At 41.7% G+C, this 24,433-nt stretch overlaps 1 long non-coding RNA gene across 1 annotated transcript in view; it reads right to left on the bottom strand.

Annotated features, from left to right (window-relative positions):
• Nucleotides 1-297: 297 nt before the first annotated feature.
• Nucleotides 298-24,433, bottom strand: part of LOC105871914 (uncharacterized) — a 48,087-nt gene continuing 23,951 nt past the window's right edge. The window contains exons 3-5 of the long non-coding RNA XR_012922525.1: nt 9,197-9,322; nt 8,594-8,689; nt 298-942 (exon numbers count right to left, since the gene is read on the bottom strand). This is a non-coding gene — a long non-coding RNA (uncharacterized LOC105871914). The remainder of the gene's footprint in view (nt 943-8,593; nt 8,690-9,196; nt 9,323-24,433) is intronic.

The following is a 24,433-nucleotide window of genomic DNA, read 5'->3' as shown; positions in this document are numbered from 1 at the left end:
TGCTCAAGGTCAGGAGTTCAAAACCAGCCTGAGCAAGAGCAAGACCCCGTCTCTACTATAAATAGAAAGAAATTAATTGGCCAACGAATATATATAGAAAAAAATTAGCCGGGCGTGGTGGCGCATGCCTGTAGTCCCAGCTACTCGGGAGGCTGAGGCAGCAGGATTGCTTGAGCCCAGGAGTTTGAGGTTGCTGTGAGCTAGGCTGACACCATGGCACTCACTCCAGCCAGGGCAACAAAGAGAGACTGTCTCAAAATAAATAAATAAATAAATAAAACAAAACAAAAAAGCAGGAGTTGGAAACCAGCCTGAGCAAGAATGAGACTGCATCTCTACTAAAAACATAAATAAATGAATTGGCCAACTAAAATATATAGAAAAAATTAGCCGGGCATGGTGGCACATGCCTGTAGTCCCAGCTACTCTGGAGGCTGAGGCAGGAGGATTGCTTGAGCCCAGGAGTTTAAGGTTGCTGTGAGTTAGGCTAACGCCACGGCACTCTAGCTGGGGCAACAGAGTGGACTCTGCCTCAAAAAAAATACAGCATGTTGCATATATTATAGAGTAAATTTTCATCTCTCAGCTTCTCCCTCAAAGAGAAAGAAAATAATGACACCTGTGGCTATCTTTCTGGTGTTTGGGGGCCTTTGACAAACTAAAACACAGAGTGCAGAAAAGAACGTAGCTGTCATTTAAAAGACAGACTGGGTGGGCTGAAATGAAAGCTAAAATACTGCTATTCCAGCAGAGAGACTTCTTCAGTGCCACAGAGAAGAAACAGTTGTAGCAAATGATGGAAAGCTCTTAAGAAAAACTGTAGTAAAATTACTTTACCTGGAAAATAAACAAAATTTCACAGAAGAAACATCCTCAGAAGAGATCTGGGGATCCTTGAATCTCTGGTACAGTGAATTGGTGTCAGAGTCCCCCAGGACAAAGCTATTTGATAAAGTTTGTGAAAGGGAGCTTGGTTAATCCTCAAATCTCAACCATAGATTACAATATATAAAAAAATCAGGATAACATAGTGCAATAAAATAAACATCCATAAAGGAATAAAGATGCATAAATTAGTTGAAAAAATTAAGAAAAACCATCTGAATGATGCTTAATGAGTGAAATGGGAAGAATACTGATCAGTAAATGGAATCAGAAAAATGAAGAATATATGAACAAAAAAATAAAAGCATAAAAGAAAACATAAATTGTTTAGCTGAGCACGCAATAAGAAATGACTGAGACATTCTCAAATGTAACAATAAAGACAAAAACCCCAAGAAGCTCAAAAGACTTCAGAAAGGAAAAACACCAAGGGACCCATAACAAGGCAGATTATAAGCAAAGTTTTGAAACTCACACACAAGAGGAGAATCTTTTTTTTTTTTTTTTTTTTTTTTTTTAGAAAGACTAGATGACCAGATGGAGGAGAATCTTGAAAGCAGCAAAAGTGATGTGTCTTTTATGAGCATGCTCCTATTAGATTACTATGGCTTTATCATCAGAAAACCTGCATGCCAGAAAAAACTTGGTTGATACAGTCAAAGTGCCAAAAGAATGAAAACTTCAAAGTAGAAATAGTATATCTAGCAAAACTTCCCTTTTAAATGAAGAAAAATAAAGACTTATTAAGATAACTAGATGCTGAAAAACATTATCACCACTGGACCCGCCCGGTGAGAAATGCCAAAGGAGCCCCTTGCACTGAAAATAAAAAGATGTTAGAAAACAACACAAAAACATTATGAAAATAAATAACTATCCGGGTAAGATATGTAAGTACAATTAAGTAAAATTCTGTATTATTATAATGATGGTAGAGAAAGTATTTTATATTATACTCTAAAATTTGAAGACAAAACAGAAAATGACACTAAATTACTGTTAATGGGCATACAATATAACAAGATATAACTTGTGACATCAGTAAAGTTGAGGGCAGGTGGAATGAGGAAAAAATTTTATGTGCAACTAAAGTTAAGTTGTTACCAGTTTAACTATAAAAAGTATTGTGAAATCACTGTGGTAACCACAATGAAAATACCTGTAGAGATACACTAAAATAATAAGAATGGCTCAAAGCATGCCACTGCAAAACTGAATCAGCAGCAAAGGAAGACAGAAAGAGAGAAAAAGACAGGCAAAATATTATAGCTACAAGAATGAAAAAAAATAATAAAATGGGAATAGTAAGACCTTCCCTTTCAGAAAATTATATAAGTATTCATGGACTAAATTTCATAATCAAAAGATATAAAGTGAATAAAGACAGGGATGTAAGGAAATAAAAAATCCAACCATGTATTATCTGTAAGAGACTCACCTTAGATCAAATGACAAAAACAGACTAAAATTGGCAACACAAAAAAAGACATTTTATGCAAATATTAGTCAAATAGGAGGAGAATTTACAATTAGACACATCATATTTTGAGGCAAAACTATTCCTATTTCATACAATATACTATAAGTAAAAACTGTCACAAAAGACAAAGATATTGAATAATAAGAAAGGTGTTCGTTCACTGAGACCCTAAGGTTTATTTTTATATTTCATATATAATATGCTACACACACACACATATATACACACATATATGTATGTATGTATGTGTAAAATCACAGTTGTCAAATATGCAAAGTAAATGTTGACAGAATTATACCAAGAAATACACAGCAATATAATAATGGTAGGATACGGCCGGGCCCAGTGGCTCACGCCTGTAATCCTAGCACTCTGGGAGGCCAAGGAAGGTAGATCACTAAAGGTCAAGAGTTTGAAGCCAGCCTGAGCAAGAGCAAGACCCCATCTCTACTAAAAATAGAAAGAAATTAACTGGCCAACTAAAAAATAGCCGGGCATGGTGACGCATGCCTGTAGTCCCAGCTACTTGGGAGGCTGAGGCAGGAGGATGGCTTGAGCCCAGGAGTGTCAGGTTTCTGTGAGCTAGGCTGACGCCACGGCACTCTAGCCCCAGAAACAGAGTGAGACTCTGTCTCAAAAAACAAAAAAATAATGGTAGGATACTTCATCACTCCACTGTTAGTAATAAATAATAACACAAGATACAATATTAATAAGGGAACAGAAAACTTGAGAGCAATATAAAATAATTATACCTAATAGACACAGAGAACGTTCCACACAACAACAGAATACACAACCTTCTCAATAGCACATAAAACATTCTCTTGGATAGAACACCTGTTAGGACAAAAAACAATTCTTTAAAACTTTTCAAAATATAAAATCTTACACACTATTATTTATGACCCAAATGGAATAAAACTAGAAATAAATAACAGAAGAAAACCCAGCTAATTCACAAATAAAAAGAAAGTAAATAACACACTCTTGAGAATGCTCTTGTTCAAGAGCTAGAAGACTTCCTATTGTAAAGATGGAGGTGATTTGATATCATTTAGATGTCAATATTACCCACAGTAATGGACAAATTAAATGTAACTTCTATCAAAATCCCAATCATACTTTCTTTTCAAAAATATTTTTAAAATCCTAAAATTCATTTAGAATTTATGACTAACAAAACATCCTTTAAAAATAGAACAAAGAGAAAATAAACTTCCTGATATAAAAATGTTTTGAAATGTACACAAAAAAGCAATGCGGTAAAGACATAAAGAAAAATAGGTCATGGAACAGAATAGAGAGTCCAGAAATAAACTGTTATGTATATGATCAAATAATATTCCACAAGGTATCCATTTGGGGAAAATTATAATTTTGATATAGGTTGAGGAAAGTGGATGACAATTCTAATGATTTCTTTTGGCCTGCAGTAAACTCAAATTTTTAAGTAAACATGTGATGCATATTAATTATCTAATTTACCTCTTGCATAATATAAAATCCTACAATATTAATCTAAATTTTGAATCGGAAATTATAGAAAGTGTAATATAGAACAAAATAGAAAATGAAAAAATACAGAGTGTGAAATCAGCAAGATGGTAGAAGAAAAGCCCTCTGCTTGTTTATCTCCCCCCACAGCAACGTACATTTGGCAGCCACCTATGAGAAAAGTGCCTCTATGACAGCCCAGCACAGTGGCTCACACCTGTGATTTCAGCTACTAAGAGGCTCAGGTGAGAGGATCACTTCAGTGGAGTGAAGATGAGCCTGAGTGATACAATGAGACCACATCTAAAAAGTGCTTTTATGAGACCTTTAGCATCCAGAAAGAAGGTTGTAAAACCCTGATAAAGCCCTAGACCCAGGAGGGTTATTTTAAGAAGGCAGGCCCTAATTCGTGTGGCAAACTTGGGAAACCCTGGTCTTGGCTAGAGAGCAGGAACTGGCCCACTCAACTTGGTGCCACTGAGAGTTATGAAGTGACTATGTAGGCACCTCCCACTTCTCCCAGTCATGGCCTGGGAGTGGTGCTGCCTATCCAGAGACCTGAGAAGACATGACCATTTGTGGTCGTGGAAAACAGTCCTACAGAACTTAATACTCACTGTGGCCTCTGAAGCAGTTCTGTGACTCAGTTCCATCCCTCTTAGACACAGTCCTTGGCCAGACCTGCTCACATAAGGACCCATGCAGGGACCCAGAAAAGACCCCACATTTATTCAGTGGGAGCCACACTCATCTATACACTGGATTTCAGGCCCAACCTAGGCAGACCCAACTGTAAGTGCCTCCCCCACAGATCAATGTCATGAAGGCAATCCAGTCGGCTCATGAATGAGACAGATTCACAACTACACAAGACCCTGCTAAGAAGCCCACACTAAAGACAGACCTCAGTGCATATCTGGCAGCAGAACTGTGACTCAACTATAACCCCTCTTTTCAGTAAAACAAGAGGAGATCCCATCAGCCAAGGGAAGGGTACCAGAGAAGGGAAGATCTTTACATGCTGGAACTGGCTTATGAGCTGGAAAAGATGTTTGCTCCTTCAATGCACAGACACCAATGACAGGTTTTATTATGCCCATTCTTAATGCTTCTATTTTAACATAGTACTGGAAATCCTAGGCAGAATTATTAGGCAAGAAAATGAAAAAAAAAAAAAAAAAAAAGCTGCCCAAATAGAAAGAAGTAAAAACATCACTGTTCATAGATGACATGACCTTATATATAGAAAACCATAAATAATACACCAAAAAAGTAAGTGGGCAACATCTTAAATTAACATACAAATGTGAGTACTTCCATACATTAACAACAAACTAATAAAAAAAGAAAAAATCTTATTTATAAAAGCATCAAAATATTAAATTTTAGCAATAAATTTAACCACAAAGGCAAAGATAATACTGAAAAACATAAGATATTGAAGACAGAAATAGAAGACACAAATAAATGTAAAAATATCCCGTTTATACAGTGAAATAATAAATAGTGTTAAAGTACTATGTTATCCAAAGTGACCTATTGATTCAATTGAGTCTCTCAATATTCCATAAATTCAATGAACTACCTAAAAAATTCCTATGGCATTTTTGTAGAAAAATAAAAAAACACAATCCTAAAATTTTTATGAAATTTCAACGGACTTTGAATAACCAAAGTAATCTTGAGTAAGAACAAATATAGGAGCATGATACTTTCTGACTTCAAATAATATTTTGAAACTATAGTAATAAAACAGAATTTTATGTACATTAAAAATGATAAAACCAGTGGAACAGAATAGAGAGCCCAGGAATAGACCTGTGCATACAAGGTCAACTAATCTTTGACAGAGAAACAAGAATACACAATGCAGAAAGTACATCTCTTCAATAATTTGTGCTAAAAACTGGATATCCACAAGCAAAGAATAAAATAAGACCATTTTTCTTATATTATCCCACAAAATTAACTCAAATTAAAGACCAATGTAGGACATGAATCCTTAAAAATCTTAAAAGAAAACAGGAAAAATCTTCTTCATATTGGTGCCAGTAATGGATATGACACTAAATGTGTGAAAACAAAAGCAAATATAAATAAGTTGGGCTACATAAAACTAAAAAGCTTATGCAGAGCAAACAATGAAATAAGAATACTTATAGGATGGGAGAAAACATTTGCAAACCATATACCATATAAGAGGTTAATATTCAAACTATATTAGAAACTCATACAAATCAATGGTAATAATAATAATGAACATAATAACTGATTGGAAGATAGGCATAATAGATATTTCCCAATAAAGACATACAAATGGTCCATAGGTAGGAAAAAAGGTGCTCAATATAACCAATCATCACAGAATTACAAATCAAAATTATGATGACATCAGTTTATACTTGTTAGGATAGCTAATATATATAAAAAAAGACAAGTTCTGACAAGGACGTGAAGAAAAATAAATCTTGTACACTATTTTTTTGTGGTTTTTTTTGAGACTGAGTCTGACTTTGTTGCCCAGGTTAGAGTGAGTGCCGTGGCATCTGCCTAGCTCACAGCACCTCAAACTCCTGGGCTGAAGAGATCCTACTGCCTCAGCCTCCCGTGTAGCTGGGACTACAGGCATGTGCCACCATGCCCAGCTAATTTTTTCTATATATATTTTTAGTTGGTCAATTAATTTCTTTCAATTTTTAATAGAGACAGGGTCTCACTCAGGCTGGTTTCTAACTCCTGACCTTGAGCAATCCGCCCACCTCGGCCTCCCAGAGTGCTAGGATGACAGACCTGAGCCACTGCGCCCGGCCTTGTGTACACTGTTGAGTTGTAAATTGGTAGACTCATGATGAAAACAATTATGGACCTTCTTCAAAAAACCTAGCATACAATTCAGTAACCCCATTTGGGTGTATATAACTGAAGGAAATAAAATTGGTATCTCAAATAAATAACTGCGCTCTCATGCTCAGTGCAGCATTACTGACAATTGCCAAGATATGAAAACATCCTAAATGTTTGTGATTCCTGAATGAACAAAGAAAATATGATATACATGCACAAGAGAATATTATTCAGTTATCAAAATTATCTCAACTATTTCAACAACATAGATGCACCTGCAGGACATTATGGTAACTGAAATAAGCTAGGGACAGAAAGACCAATGCTGCATGATCTCCCTCACATAGGAACCTAAAAGGATGTACTCATAGAAGCAGAAAGTACAGAGGCGGTTGCCAGGGCCTGAGGTGGGGAAAAATGGAGATGTTGTTCAAAAAATACAAACTTTCAGTTATAAGATGAATAAGTTTTTTGGATCTAATGTACAGCATTTTGACTGTAGCTGATAATAATGTTTTTATGCCAAAATTTTCTATCACAGTAGACCTTAAGTGTTCTCACAACTAAATAAACACAATTGAGAAGTGTTAGATATATTCATTAACTTTTTGGTATCAATCATTTCACAATGTATACATATATCATTACGTTATATACAATAATAACATAGTTATAAAACTTTTGTGAAGAAAGTCCATGTGACACAAACATATATATACACATATTTATGTGTATGTATATATGTATACACACATATAAATATGACTACCAGTGAGCTTCATACTAAACAAGAGAAAATCATAAAATAATACTTATTAAAAAATAAAGTAAAAAGTGGGAGTTTGACACATGCTCAACAATGTGCTAAGCTTCCCAATGACAGTGTATTTGAGAAATATAGGGAATACCTTAAACTATATTAAAGGTGAGAAATGTGAGCATACAGAGTTTAAATTATTAATCACAGTTCACATTAGAAACAGAATTTAGAAGTAAAACAACATTATTATTTAATTGTATTTAGGTAAAGAGTGTTGGATAATGTTACTGAGAATGCATTTCTGGAGAATCACATTTAATACTTCCACAGAATAGGAAACCACAAAATAGAAAACATCCAACCTCTGATTGTGGGGTTCTGGAAATTTTACACCACACACCAATATCACCACTACACTCACAGATATGATGCAAAAGGGAAATTAAAAGACGGTATAGGCCAGGTGCGGTGGCTCATGCCTGTGATCCTAGCACTCTGGGAGTCCAAGACCGGAGGATCATTCAAGGTCAGGAGTTTGAAACCAGCCTGAGCAAGAGCGAGACCTAATCTCTACTATAAATAGAAAGAAATTAATTGGCCAAGTAAAAATATATATACAAAACATTAGCCGGGCATGGTGAAGCATGCCTGTAGTCCCAGCTATTTGGGAAGCTGAGGCAGAAGGATTGTTTGAGCCCAGGAGTTTGAGGTTGCTGTCAGCTAGGCTGATGCCATGGCACTCTAGCCCGGGCAACAGAGCAAGACTCTGTTTAAAAAAAAAAAAAAAAGGTTTACCATAGAGTTTCTCAAAACATACATAGATATTCCCATGTCCTGAGTAGCAGTGGAAGAGCAGTCAGATCCTGCAGTCTCTTATTAGCCATGAACAAGACTTGGGTTTTCACTGTAACCTCAAAGGGAGATCACTGAAGGGAAACTCAAGTCCTTAGATAATTTAAGAACAAGGAACACAGATGCCCATATGTGAGAACAAGACAAAGAAACACAGGATGCTCAGAAACCCTTTGCACTGGAGCAGAGTTTCCCAAACACGTTTTAAGGTCTGGCTTCCTCCTTGATCTTTGGACCTCTCACCTGTGCCATCTCCTTCCCTCACTTCCACTTACCTTTGTGTTCTGCTACTGTCTCATGTCTCTTCACACTCCGGGGTTCTTTCCTTTGCTCCAGACAGAGGATCAGGTCTGGCTTAGAGACAACAAGACCTGTTTTATTAGAAAAAAGCTGTATCACTCTTGCTGGTACTCTTGAATTACCAACCTAATACTGTGCTCAGTAGAGAAGAGTAAATATTAAGGAAGATTTCAGAAAATTAATCAAAAAGTATCATTTTATGATAGAATCTTTAGAGTATTTAGGAACTTTTTAAAATTTGTGGGTCCTTAGATACCCAGTCCTACTGAATTAAAAATGGATGGTGGAAATGGGATTTGACGGGGTGTGTAACAATATTTTATGCTGATACATTTCCAAAATTACCAATAATTTAGAGTGAAGGATATGGATCTGCTCAGGAAAGGTTAATAAGACTAATGTCAACATAAAACATCCCGAAGAGTTTTTGTCTATACTAACAAATCCCCAAGTTTTCCTCAGAAACAAGGAAATGAAACTCTTTCATATAAAGGAGGACCTCCCAAAAAACATTCTACAAGGGAAGGATATGAAATCCTTCATGTGGAACAGAAATTGCGTATTTAATTTATCCTCACCCAGGGAGAACAGGTTTCTGAAGTTCTCTAACATCATATCCCTATACAAATTCTTCTGGGCAGGGTCCAGGCATGCCCACTCCTCGGAGAGAATTCTATGGTCACATCCCTCAATGTCAACGGTCCCTGAAAGAAAAACATTTATTTACAACGTGGCCGTTGGAAGAGTTATAAGTGTGACTCCAGGTGAAGTGACAGAGGGAGAGTATTGGTTCTCACTCATATGAGTGACTGCTATTGTCTGAAAGGACAGTTTTTAGCACACAAATATTGTTTAAGGTATTCTCTAACTCTGAGGAAAGAGGATGACATAAGATACACAAAACCAGTCATAGATACTATATTTTTCTCAATGATAAAGTTGTAAGATTCAAAGCACCAACAAACATTTACATTTTTCAGTGCCACATTTGCATCACACAGGATCAGTTGTACACATATTGCCGATAGAAAGTCATGCTGAGTTAAAAAGCACTTCTCAAACTTTGATGTGTACAACAAGGAGCTGGAGATCTTGATCAACTGGAGATTTTAATTCAGCAGATCTGGGGTGAAGCCTGAATTTCCCAACAGTCTCACAAGTGAAGTCAAAAGGCACCACAGATTCCACCTTTTTGGGCAACACACTGCTTTTCCCTCATGGAACCCTAAGACTTGAGGGGTAGACAGGTTCCTCTCTGAGATAAAGTTCTACTCTCCTCTACAATTAATTCTTCATTTTCTTTGGCTTTTAGATGCATGCATGTGTACATATGTTAAGTTATATATTGTGTGTACATGAATGTATACATTTATACATGTGTTTGTATACGGCCTACGTGGTTCCAAATTCACTAAAAGGTAAATGAAAGCACATAAATTAAACAACTAAGCCCAAACATTTTTCAAGTTTATGTGACTTGAGTAAATATTTTTGTCACTAGTTAAATATTGTTAGTTTAATGACAACAACTATGTCTACTGACTTATCAGCAAAATATGCATATACTGAATTTTAAGGTCGTTGCTTTTATGATACTTGCCTGACAGAGTAATATAAAAATGCTTGATAAAAAGTTCAACCTGAGATGATGGCTGGATTTGTCTAATGTCTCATGAGATTATACAAACATAATTGTTAACAACGTATATATAAAACAGACATAAATGGACTAAAAGTTTATAAATGAATGTATAAAAATAAGTATGCTTCATACTATAATTACATAAAAATGTTTTTCATCTGTTTTTGGTACTTTTCCTAAGCTAAATGAAATGATGGATAGTCACTGAAAATAGATCATTTACAAATAAGATAGAATGCTAAGACATTAATTACTAAATATGAGTTTAAGCTTATATATAATTTAGGCTTCTTGTTTCGGAGGCAAAAAATATATAGATGTTAGTAAATATGCTTTTTCATATTAAAACATTTTCCAATAAAAAGCCTATGCTTCTAAAAATTATAAAATGCATATTCATAAATTAGCATGTGAGCCACAGTTAAACTTCTCAACTTCTTAGGTTTTCACAATGAAATAAAGTTACTAAGACTTACAATTCCTACTAACACATGGTAACTAAAACTAGAGAAAAGAACAGAAACCATTCTACATGCAGAGTGTATAAAGAAAATAAGATGTCTTTTCTTGTGTAAAAGATTATAAAAAATAGAAATAAGAATGTGATTTCTCTTGTAATTTACTTTTTCACTTTGTTTATGGTGTGCTTTGTCTTGTTTGCCATGTAAAAGTTATCTATTTTTATATGTGGTCAAAATGTACCAGTGTTTTCTTTTTACTATTTGCATTTTGAGATACAAAGACTTTCCTCAGTTCTAGGTTATAAGGAAATTTACTCACTTTTTCATCTGGTATTTATAGGGCTTTCATTCTTCACATTTAAATCTCTGATTTATTTGGAGATTATTATGATATATAAACTATAAACCCAAGCTTCTTTCTTTCCAAATATTCAGATGTCCAACCCTATTTATTGAAAACATTTTTTTCCTCAGTAATTTGAGATGCCACTCAAATCATATACTAAAATTTTATATATGTTTGAGACTATTTCTGTTCTTTGTGTTCCATTGATATGTCCATTAATGGACCAATACTACATTGTTTTAATTTTATAGGCTTTATAGTATGTTTTAATATCTGGGATGAGCAGTATCCCTCTACTTATTTTGGGGGGATTTTTCTGTCCTTATTTCTCCATGTGAACTTTAAAGTCAATTTGTCTGGCTTTAGAAAAACAAAAAGTATTGCTATTTTGGCTAGGATTATGTTAAATTTATATGTTCATTTCAGAAGAATTGGTATCTTTAAAATTATTTCTCAGGCCGGGCGCGGTGACTCACGCCTGTAATCCTAGCTCTTGGGAGGCCGAGGCGGGCGGATTGCTCAAGGTCAGGAGTTCAAAACCAGCCTGAGCAAGAGCGAGACCCCGTCTCTACTATAAATAGAAATAAATTAATTGGCCAACTGATATATATATAAAAAAAATTAGCCGGGCATGGTGGCGCATGCCTGTAGTCCCAGCTACTCGGGAGGCTGAGGCAGAAGGATCGCTCGAGCCCAGGAGTTTGAGGTTGCTGTGAGCTAGGCTGACGCCATGGCACTCACTCTAGCCTGGACAACAAAGCGAGACTCTGTCTCAAAAAAAAAAAAAAAAAAAAAAAAATTATTTCTCCAACAATAAAAGATTTATTTCCATTAAAAAAAAAAAAAGAATGTGATTTCGGGTAAAAAATTAACTTCGCTGAGTTTAGAGAACATCTAAAACCTGAATTCAGGCTGGATGCCGTGGCTCACCCTTGTAATCCTAGCACTCTGGGAGGCTGAGGCGGGAGGATTGCTAAAGGTTGGGAGTTTAAAATCAGCCTGAGCAACACAGAGACCCCATCGGTACAAAAAATAGAAAGAAATTAATTGGCCAACTGATATATATATATAAAAAATTAGCCGGGCATGGTGGCACATGCCTGTAGTCCCAGCTACTTGGGAGGCTGAGGCAGAAGGATCACTCGAGCCCAGGAGTTTGAGGTTGCTGTGAGCTAGGCTGACGCCACGGCACTCACTCTAGCCTGGACAACAAAGCGAGACTCTGTCTCAAAAAAAAAAAAAAAAAAAAAAAAAAAAAGAAATTAATTGGCCAACTAATATATATAGAAAAAATTAGCCGGGCATGGTGGCGCATGCCTGTAGTTCCAGCTACTCGGGAGGCTGAGGCAGGAGGATCGCTTGAGCCCAGGAGTTTAAGGTTGCTGTGAGCTAGGCTGATGCCATGGCACTCTAGCCACAGCAACAAACTGAGACTCTGTCTCAAAATAAATAAATAAATAGATAAATAAAAACTGAATTCAACTGAAAGAATAAAATAGGAAACAAAATAGATTAACTGAGTCAGCATATAAAGTTAGAGGAAGAAAGAATAGAAAAATTGTGAGAGATTATAAAAGGTATAAAGAAATCTTTTCTTGTGTGGTCAAAGCTGATTGAGATTGGATGAATTTATTTATAAGGTCATACTAAAATTAGCTTTAATACTAATAATATAAAATTCAGGGGTGAAATTTGCCTTCCTCATTTTAACAAGATTTTCATAAAGCATTTTTTTTTTTTTTTTTTTTTTTGAGACAGAGTCTCGCTTTCTTGCCTAGGCTAGAGTGAGTGCCGTGGCGTCAGCCTAGCTCACAGCAACCTCAAACTCCTGGGCTCAAGCGATCCTCCTGACTCAGCCTCCCGAGTAGCTGGGACTACAGGCACAAGCCACCATGCCCGGCTGATTTTTATATATATATATAAGTTGGCCAATTAATTTCTTTCTATTTTTATGGTAGAGACGGGGTCTCGCTCAGGCTGGTTTTGAACTCCTGACCTTGAGCAATCCGCCCGCCTCAGCCTCCCAGAGTGCTAGGATTACAGGCGTGAGCCACCGCGCCCGGCCTTCATAAAGCATTATTAGAAGGTAATGAAAGAATTTCATTCACCTTTCCAGTAAACTGATAAAAATGAAAGAAAATGACCAAATTTCTTTGTTGCTTATGTCTTTAGCTATGACAACTTTTAATCTCTTCTTATTCCTTCTTGGGGATTTTCTTCTGTGTTTCTGAGATACTGGGAAATGCCTTTCATTGGTCAAACAACCTATTTGCAACCTATGGCCAAATTTTCAGCATTTCCATTGTGCATATCACCCTCAGTCTTCCACAGCAATAGAATATGCAAATGGGGGAATTCAAAATCAACTGACGAAGTTTAAAGAAACTTTCAATCTTCTCTGTCCTAAGACTCCTGTGTTGGTATCTTTTTTTTTTTTTTTGAGACAGAGTCTCGCTTTGTTGCCCAGGCTAGAGTGAGTGCCGTGGCGTCAGCCTAGCTCACAGCAACCTCAAACTCCTGGGCTCGAGCGATCCTTCTGCCTCAGCCTCCCAAGTAGCTGGGATTACAGGCATGCGCCACCATGCCCGGCTAATTTTTTTTTTATATATATATCAGTTGGCCAATTAATTTCTTTGTATTTATAGTAGAGACGGGGTCTCACTCTTGCTCAGGCTGGTTTTGAACTCCTGACCTTGAGCAATCCACCCGCCTCAGCCTCCCAAGAGCTAGGATTACAGGCGTGAGCCACCGCGCCCGGCTTGTATTGGTATCTTTAACCTATGTTCTACTCCACTCTGAAAACATCAGATTTATATTTTTAAAATAACAACAGAAAAGTCCATGCACCTGAATTAAGTAGCATATAAACAAGATCTCCTTAAAAAAGATAATCTTTTTTATAAAGGACTTACTTATAAAGCTTCTCACTGAAAAAATTAAATCAATTAACGAATGTTTTACTATCAAACCCCCAGGATATGTAGACATCAAAGTCTACATGACCTCCTACCTAGAAAATAAGTTTATTGAAAATATAATCAGAAAATGATTCCTTCTAACCCTGGTGGAAGGAACCATATCAGCTACAGTTAACCAACTCCATAATACTAAACTGAAGGGCAATGTCTCTTATCATATTTGGTCACCCCTCCGATTATAGGTAGTTCAAAGGAAACCCAATGCAGGACATTTTACCTCAAACTTTTCTCTAGGCATGACCACCAATCTATTTTAGATGGAGATTCTATTTTGGGGAAACCTGCTGATTACCTGCCTATCCATCAAGAAGATGGCTGGATGCATTTTAGAATGCTTTTGCCTTAATGGGGTGCCACTTCCCATGAACCTATGATGAGAAATCACCCTATAACCTCAGGAAAAATTGTGGGTTACATCAAACTGGTGCCTTCATCACAGATCAACAAAAGCAGTTGGTTCACTGGCTGAGGTTGTACTAGCCATTACACTGATTTTGCTTATATATTAGCTGAGCAAGGAGATATATGTATGGTGGAAAATACCTTGTGCTGTGCAAACATAAATAGTTTCCATTAAACAAAAACCCATGTAAGAAAAATGAAAAAAGAAGCCACTCGACTACAAGTCTCTAAACAAAAACTTAGATTTACTTTTATTCCTGATATTTTTAGTTGACTTTCTAATGTAAGATACTGGGCTATTAGGACAATGGACACCTTCCAGCTTCTTTTTACTGCTTGCTTACGGCAAGGCATTATGGGTACATTATGGGATGCAGAGGAGAAAGAAAAAGAACACGGAAACCAGAGTCTCTCAGCTAGGACCCGGAACAGGTTGGAGCCTATCGGGGTCAGGATGAAGTAAGAATCACTGTGGGGATGGATGCATGATCAGCATGTAAACAGCATAGGTATAAAAGGCTGACTAGCACACAAGGGGGGGTCCCTGCCCAAAGAAGAGGCCACTGCGCTGGCACTCTGGGGGCTCGGACCCTAGCTTGACTAGACAATAAAACTGCTTTTGATAATTACAGCCTCGGTGATAATTTGATAATTACAGACTCTGTCTCTCTGTCCCTCGGCCCTGTGAATCTCCACTCTTACATTTGGGGGCTCATCCGGGATTTTCGCAGACTGCTGGATAGGACGCTGAGCTGGGGAAGGAATGTATAGATTGGAGCCCCGAACTAGTGAACCGGCATTAGGACCTAGGCGGACGTGCTAGTGGGTCGCTGGTGGAGGCCAGGCGGAGATGTCTGCTGGCCTCCTTAGAATCCCCACGGCTGACCTTGGAGCTGGAGGCTCGATCAGAAGGGGACCGGGGAGAGATTCCAGAATAGGTGGGTCATTGTTTCCCGTTTGTTCGTCCGTCTACTCGTTTTGTTATTTGTTCCTTGCCTGTCTAGTCGTGTCACCTGTGCGATTGTGCGAGTTCGTCCTGTGTCTAGGACTTCTTTTCAGGAATGGGACAAACCCTGACGACGCCGTTGTCTAACCTCGTGAGTCACTTTAAGGATGTGAGGAAAAAGGCACAGGACCTGTCCTTGGAGTTTAAAAAAAGAAAGTTTATCACTCTTTGTGAGGGGGAGTGGCCTACGTTTGGGGTGGGATGGCCCAAGGAGGGCTCCTTTGATGCCTCCCTCATTGAAAAGGTAAAAGGGGTGGTGTTTGGCCCCCACGGCCATCCCGATCAAATTCCTTACATTGTGGTCTGGCAGGGTTTGGTCCAGGCCCCACCACCCTGGTTAAAGACCCACCTGCCTGCCCCAAAGGAAAAGGCCAAGATTTTGGCTACCAAAGGAGTGAAGAAGGGCAAGATGCAGGACTTACGGACCACTGGGCCACCTCTGCTGGCACCCCCCTGTGTTGCCGAACTCCATTCTGTACCTAGATTTTGCAGAGTTGGAGTGGAATGCACCCCTGCCCTATAATTTCTCAGCGGCAGCGGTGGCGACGCCTGTGCCCACCCCCCCTTGTGGGGGCGGCGCCTGCACCTGCAGTGCCCACGGCCGCAATAGAACCGCTGACGGGGGACCGGTTTACGGGACTAGGCAGCAGACTGGACGGGCTCCAGATCTGGAGCCCATGAGGGCGCTCCCCATGAGAGCAGAGGGACCCCCTGGAGCAGATAGGGAACAGACATACCAGCACTGGCCCTTCTCCACCAGTGACCTCTACAATTGGAAATCCCAAAATGCAAATTTTCTGAAAATTAGAGGGATTTAATTAACCTTTTTAGATTCGGTCCTTTTTACTCACCAGCCCACTTGGGATCATTGCCAACAGTTGCTTAAGGTACTTTATACAACTGAAGAGAGAGAGAGAATCCAAGCGGAAGCACGGAAGCTGGTTCCAGGAGAGGATGGTAGACCCACCATCACCCCCTGAGTTATCGACCAGACGTATCCTCTTGAATGGCCGCCCTGGGATACAATGAGGCTGAAGGTAGGGGGCGTCTCCGAGTCTACCGCCAGACTCCGAGCAACGGCACGGAAGCCGACCAATTTGGCTAAGGTAGGAGATGTTCGTCAGGGGCCGAGTAGAGCCCAGTCACATATCTAAAGAGGATCACGGAGGCTTTTCGGCAGTATACTCCCATAGATCCTACTGCAGAAGAGAACAAGGCGGCTGTTATGATGGCCTTTGTTAACCAGGCAGCCCCAGACATTGGGCGTAAGGTATAGAAAATAGATAGGTTATGTCAGAAAACTCTACAAGACTTGCTGGAAGTAGCAGAGAAAGTTTACAACAATAGAAAGACGCTTGAGGAAAAGTTAGAAAGGATGAAGCTAGAGGAAAGGAGGTTCCAGTCAGGTGAGACCTGTAAAGCTAACAGAGAGATGGCCAAGATCTTACTCGCAGCTACAGGAGGTCAGCTAGGGGCAAGAGGCCAAGAGCGACCCTGGAGGGAGAGGCTAGGCAAGGATCAGTGCACCAATTGCAAGGAGCATGGACACTGGGCTAGGAACCGCCCCAAGAGGGAGGGGGATGTAGAGCTGAATCCTCCGAGAAGGTTATGGTGGTGGGGCAAATAGAGGATGAATACGGGGGACAGGGTTCAGTTCCCCTCCCAGAGCCCAGGCTAACTTTACAAGTGGAGGGGAGCCCAGTCAGTTTCCTGGTAGACACAGGGACAGAACATTCGGTGATTACTGAGATCACAGGAAAACTGTCTAACAAGACTAGCTGGGGGCCGGGCACGGTGGCTCATGCCTGTAATCCCAGCTCTCTGGGAGGCCGAGGCGGGCGGATTGCTCAAGGTCAGGAGTTAGAAACCAGCCTGGGCAAGAACGAGACCCCATCTCTACTAAATAGAAAGAAATTAATTGGCCAACCAACACATATACAGAAAAAATGAGCCAGGCGTGGTGGCGAATGCCTGTAGTCCCAGCTACTCGGGAGGCTGAGGCAGGAGGATCGCTTGAGCCCAGGAGTTTGAGGTTGCTGTGAGCTAGGCTGACGCCACGGCACTCACTCTAGCCTGGGCAACAAAGTGAGACTCTGTCTCAAAAAAAAACAAAAAAAAAAAACAGACTAGGTGGGTACAGGGGGCAACTGGAACCAAGCCCTACCGATGGACTACAGGACGAAAGTTGGACTTAAGTTCGGGACAAGGGAGTTATGCCTTCATGGTCATTCCAGAGTGCCACACCCCATCATTAGGGAGAGACATACTCACAAAATTAAGAGCCCGTATTTACTTTGAAGAAGAAGGAATAATAATAACTGATGATGAAGGCAAACTTATTAGCAACTTCCCGGTCACTCAAATCTTGACCTTGGCACAGGCGGATGAGTATAGACTATACCAGCCCATGAGGGTCCAGGAAAAGGACATAGAGCACTGGCTCCATGAATTTCCCAAAGCCTGGGCTGAAACAGGGGGTGCAGGGTGGGCAAAGCATCGGCCACCTCTATACATTGAGTTAAAACCAGGGGCTGAGCCAGCCCGAGTTAGACAGTACCCCATGCCCCAGGAGGCTAGAGTGGGAATAACGCCCCACATTCGAAGGCTCCTAGACGCCGGGATTCTCCAGAGGTGCCAGGCAGCATAGAATACTCCTTTGTTGCCAGTGAAAAAAACGGGTGGAAAGGATTATCGGCCTGTGCAGGACCTCAGGGAGGTCAACACGCGTGTCCTAGACATCCACCCTACGGTTCCAAACCCCTACACCCTACTAAGCTCCCTTCCTCCAACACAGATTTGGTACACTGTCCTAGATTTAAAGGATGCCTTTTTCAGCCTAGCTGTGGCCCTGCACAGCCAAGAAATACTTGCCTTTGAGTGGCAGAATGAAGAGAGGGGGATCCAGGGGCAGCTGACTTGGACAAGACTGCCCAGTGGTTTAAGAACTCGCCCATCTTGTTCAACGAGGCCCTTTACAAAGACCCGGGTGAGTACCGTGCCAACCACCCAGAGGTGACCCTCCTGCAGTATGTAGATGATTTACTATTAGCTGCTCCAACCCTTCAGACCTGCCTGGAGAGCACCAAAGACTTACTCAGAGTGTTAGGGGAAATGGGCTATAGGGCTAGTGCCAAGAAGGCCCAGATTTGCAAGGATTAAGTCACCTATTTAGGATATAAAATTAAGGGAGGCCAAAGGTGGCTAACAGAAGCAATGAAACAGACTGTGCTTGGGATACCCACCCCGACCTAATGTCGGAAAGTGTGGGAGTTCCTGGGATCAGAGGGGTACTGATGCCTCTGGATTCTGGGGTTCCCACAAAAGGCTCGGCCTTTATATGAAGGGTGCAAGGCAGGGCAAGCGTGGAAATGGACAGTGCAGATGGAGGGTGCCTTTCGAGCCTTGAGAACAGCTATGTTAAAGGCCCTGGCCCTGGCGTTCCCTGATCCCACAAAAGAGTTCCACTTGTTTGTAGATGAGAAGAAGGGGATAGCCAAGGGGATACTCACGCAGGCACTAGGACCTTGGAGGCGTCCAGTGGCGTACCTGTCAAAAAAGCTAGGTCCGGTAGCGGCAGGATGGCCGGCTTGCCTGCGAATCATCGTGGCTGCTGCCTTACTTGTCAAAGGCGCTGATAAGCTCACCCTGGGTCAGCATTTGCAGATTACCACCCCTCACACCATAGAGGGGATCCTGAAGCAGCCGCCAGGACGATGGATTACAAATGCAAGGCTGACTCACTCCAGGGACTTCTGTTGGACATTCCTCGCATCGAGTTCCGGACTCCTGCCATCCTGAACCCGGCCACCCTCCTGCCGGATCCCAAGCCAGAAACGCCTGAACATAGTAGCCTCGAAATCCTAGCCGAGACCCAGATGACCAGGAAAGACCTAAAGACCGCCCTCTTCAAACAGTGACCTAACCTGGTTCACCGATGGGAGCAGCTTCCTCCGGGAGGGACACAGGTATGCAGGGGCGGCTATAGTAAATGAGCAAGGTAATCTTATCTGGGCATCACGCCTCCCACAGGGGACATCAGCCCAGAAGGCATAACTAGTAGCACTGACAGAAGCCCTCGACCAGGCCCAAGGAAAGAGGCTGACAGTATAAACCAACAGTCATTATACGTTCGGGGCGGTCCACATACATGGGGCTCTCTCTATATAGAGAGGTTTTTTTGTTTTGTTTTTTTTTTGAGACAGAGTCTGGCTTTGTTGCTCTGGTTAGAGTGAGTGCCGTGGCGTCAGCCTAGCTCACAGCAACCTCAGACTCCTAGGCTCAAGCAATCCTTCTGTCTCAGCCTCCCGAGTAGCTGGTACTACAGGCATGCGCCACCATGCCCGGCTAACTTTTTCTATATATATGTTAGTTGGCCAATTAATTTCTTTCTATTTATAGTAGAGACAGGGTCTCCCTCTTGCTCAGGCTGGTTTTGAACTCCTGACCTTGAGCGATCCACCTGCCTCGGCCTCCCAGAGAGCTAGGATTACAGGCGTGAGTCATAGAGAGAAGTTTTATCATAGTGGAGGGCACAGAAATCAAACATAAGCCTGAAATACTTCAACTGCTAGAAGCCATTTGTTGCCAAAAGCAGTGGCAGTAGTCCACATTCCGGGACACTAGAAGGGGGATTCTTTTGAAGGCCAGGGCAACCAGGCTGCAGATGCTTAGGGAATAATAGCTGCAGAGGAACCATCACTAACGGATGGTTCTATATTTGAGCTTGCCACCTCCTGGGATGGGAAAGATGCCCCCCCAACTGTATTATTCCAGCACCGACATAAACTGGGCCAAAGAAAAAGTGTAGGCAACACAGAGTAAGGACGGTTGGCTCAAAGATGGAGAGGACTACCTAGTAGTTCCTGAAACCTTGGGGAACCACCTACTAGGACACTTGCACCAGATGACGCATCTGGGAAAAAGGAAGATGCTACAGTTGCTGGACACTGCACAAATCAGATTCAAATCACAAGGAAAGATAGCAGAAGAACTGCCATTTCTGCCAGGTCATGCAGCCGGGGAGAATCAGAGAGACCCATGCAGGTACCAGGGAGCGGGGAAGGCAACCAGGATTATTTTGGGAAATAGACTTCACAGAGGTAAGATCTGGAAAATATGGGTACAGGTATTTGTTGGTCATGGTAGACACTTTCCGGGGGGGGGGTGGTGGTGGTGGAAGTTTTTCCTACTAAAGGAGAGACTGCCTTAATAGTAGCAAAAAAAAAATATTGGAAGAAATAATTCCCAGGTACAGGCTGTGGAGAGCATAGCATCTGACAATGGGCCAGCCTTCACAAGTCAGGTCAGTCAAGGGCTAACCTGAGCACTGGGGGCGGATTGGAAGTCACATTGTGGATATAATCTCCAGAGCTCAGGGCAGGTAGAAAGAATGAACAGAACCCTAAAGGAGACCTTAACTAAATTGGTCCTAGAGACCGGCAGGGACTGGGTGATCCTCCTTCCCTTCACCCTGTTCCGAGCCCGGAACATCCCTTAACATTTGGGCTTAACCCCCTTTGAGATTGAAATATGGCTTCAGTTTCTCTCCTTCTGCAGGCCCCTGAACTTTGATGCCCCCTGAGACTCAGCCAGCACACAGCCCCTCCTTGTGTCCCTCCCAAGAACAGTCTGACTTCAGGGTAAATCATTTTCTCATTTACCCTCTAACTTTGCCACCCTAAATCCTGCCCACGCCACCTGTCATTTAATTTTATTTCCTCCTGCGTATGGAAGAACGCTGATGTCTGCTCAACTAAATAGCAGCAATAAGACTCAAGTGAATCCAGTGCCTTGGGTTCCTACCTAAGAATACAGGAATACGACGCAAACTCTTTTGGCGTAAATTATTAACTTAGTGAAAAGCAAAATTAGGCCAAACAAAAAACAGGGCACCAATTAACCTCTGATCACATAACCAGAAAATAGGCAACAGGGCGGTCCAAAAAAAGGGCCTACACAACTGTAACCAGCTAGAGAACTAGGATGGCCGCTTCGTGGTCCTCATTGAACCCTCTCCTCCAAGCCCTCGAGCGGACCCCACACCGCGGCTGGCCGTCCGGACCCACCGCTCCTGTTTCTCCGCGAACCCTTTAACGTCCCCACGGCGCCCCGGCTCCGCCGTCCACAGGAGGGAGGACGGCCCCGCGGGCCAGCGAGCTCCTCCCGCGCGCGGCCCCGCACCCCGAGCCGCAGCCTCCCCCGAGGCCCGTCCCGGCGTCGCCGCGCTGTCCGGGCGGACGCGGGCTGCGGGCTCGGAGCTGCCACACGGGCTGCGGCTGCGCCCGGCGCGCCTGGGAGGACGGCACAGGGCGCCCGGGTCCCGCCGCCGGCCTGGCCCGCTACGCGCCGGGACCAGAGAGCCCGCTGACCGCGGGGACCGGTCGGCAGACCCCAGCCTCCGCAAGGCCGGGCCTCCACCGGTTGCAGCGGGTTCCACCACCGGCCTCCAGCGGGTCCCGCCATGCTCCACAGGGACCTCCAGCGCCCACAGGAGGAAGGGACCGCCCACAGCGCCGGCAACTCCACACCGCAATGAAGACCCAGCGGGAACGCGGACGTGCCTTTAAGGGGGGCGCCAGAGATGAAGGCCCCGCCCCTCCGTGGAAGACCCGCCTCTTCCGCTGCGCGCCTGATTGGACGTTACCACAGTCCTGCTTGAACAGGACCCCGTCCCGCCCTTTGGGCCCTGAGTGACAGGTGATGGGATCCCTCACATTCCTGACCACAACCTATACTCTGGGACCTGGCGCTTCCTGGAAGATCTTCGCATTTAACGTGGTGTGTGAGGTTATATCAACGTATGACTGACTAATATCTATGATATTCGAAATTGAAAACACTATAATGACAACTGCTTCTAAATTTCTGATTTTCTGACCTCATGGCCTCTCTACACTTTTGAAGAGGCAGCCTGCGTTTGAAAACGGGAGGCGGTCCCCTCAGGCAGCAGCGCCTGCTATGAATAAAGTGTGGCCACGGGAGTCATTTTAGTTTCTAGTAGCAACAGAAGAGAAAAAACAAGGAAACACAAGTCACTGATTATAATTATGCAACCTAATATATCCAAATTATGTTTCTACATGTAGTAAATATTTCACTTATTTTGCCGAGAGTTGCCAAAATGCAGCTTTCTACTGTTATATCCTCTGCATGTATCAGTTCTCATTGTTCTATTACGAACTGAATTTTCTCATGAGGTCTTCATTACATTAAAAACTAGGCACAGTGGCTTACATCTGTCATGCTAACCCTTCCGGAGGCTGAGGCAGGAGGATCACTTGAGGCCTGGAGTTCAAGACCAACCTGAGCAACACAGCGAGATTCTGTTTCTACAAATTTTTTCTTTTAAATAGCTAGGCATGGTGGTGTGTGCCTACAGACCATGCTACATGAGAGGCTGAAGAAGTAGGATCTGCCACTGCGCCCTAGCCTGGAAACAGGGACACACTGTCTTAAAAAGTGAAAAAAACTAGCCTACTGGAAAGATAAAAGCTTGAAATGTTTGTCAACTGTCATAATAACTATGGTGTGGCCCCGGCAAACAAGAACACATATAAATTACATTTTCCAACATTTTTGATGGAATTTCATATACCACTATAGAAATCTGTTTTTGAGCTCCAATTGTCTAATCTTAGGTCAGGGAACCTTCATATTGCCTCCTTTGTCCTTATGCCAGGAAACCATGTTTTGAGAGCTTCCTTATTTTCCTGAATGAACACAGATGTGTGCTTCTCCTTGTGTGTTGTAGTAATATTATGTTACAAACACAGGTCCCATTTGGCATGTCCCTTTCTACTTATGGTGCTTCCTAATTTTCACAATATTCTGGTTTTATATTGTGTACTTTATCTTTCATTAACATTTCTTTGAGTGATATGCCAGATTTATCACACCTTATAAAAATATTAACCAATGTTTTTTCTGCTATTGGCATGCTTCTTTTTATCATTTAGACTTGTCCTTTGTCATTTATCTTCCTATAGTGTGTGAAGAATGAATCAATTTTCATCACTTTAGGCATATGGACTTACCAAACACTAAATATTAATAAAGGTTTCCCCTGTGTAGTTTTTATTGTATATATATCTTTTCTTCTCTTATGCACTTTGACACATTTCTGAAATTTCTACGGTCCTGATCCCCTTGACTATTTTTCTATCAGTACCATACTACTTTAATTGTAGAATATATTAATGTGTTATAATTTATCAAAAGATCAGACATCCTTATTGTGTTTATTTTGCAGGGATTTTGGCAAGTCACATGTTTGTTCTTCCACGTACGCTTTGCAAAATCATTGCTAGCTTTTAAAAAACCTGATAGGTCACTCTGAAAATAAAAATTTAACTAAACCTCTGTGAAATCTCGTCCATCCAGTCTAGATGCTGTTGCAAATGGTGGTCACACAAGTTATCTGACAAACTACTGCCAAATGGTGCACAATATTTTGTAAACAGTACCCAGAAGCCCCGTTTCACACAATGTCTCTAATTACCCAGTAACTTGGCATCACGGCTCCCTCCCATTGCTGTGTGATGAGTCAGTGTTGCCCCGGTGCTCATCATGTAGGGAGGTGTCAGAACCATACACGTAACCTTCTTCCACTCATTTTCAACTCTTAAAATTTCAGGCCGGGCGTGAAGGCTCACCCCTGTAATCCTAGCACTCTGGGAGGCCGAGGCGGGCGGAATGCTTGAGTTCAGGAGTTTGAAACCAGGCTGAGCAAGAGCGAGACCCTGTCTCTAGTATAAATGGAAAAAAATTAATTGGCCAACTAAAAATATATACAAAAAAATTTGCCGGGCATGGTGGTGTATGCCTGTAGTCCCAGCTACTTGGGAGGCTGAGGCAGAAGGATCGCTTGAGTCCAGGAGATTGAGGTTGCTGTGAGTTAGGCTGACCCCACGGCACTCACTCTAGCCTGCCAACAAAGTGAGACTCTGTCTCAAAAAAAAAAAAAAATTTTTGATCCCCCCCC

The sequence above is a fragment of the Microcebus murinus genome, chromosome 13, assembly GCF_040939455.1.
Source record: "Microcebus murinus isolate Inina chromosome 13, M.murinus_Inina_mat1.0, whole genome shotgun sequence".
Lineage (NCBI taxonomy): Eukaryota > Metazoa > Chordata > Mammalia > Primates > Cheirogaleidae > Microcebus > Microcebus murinus.
Note: the sequence above shows the minus strand (reverse complement) of the source record. Positions and strands in the feature narration are given on the sequence as shown.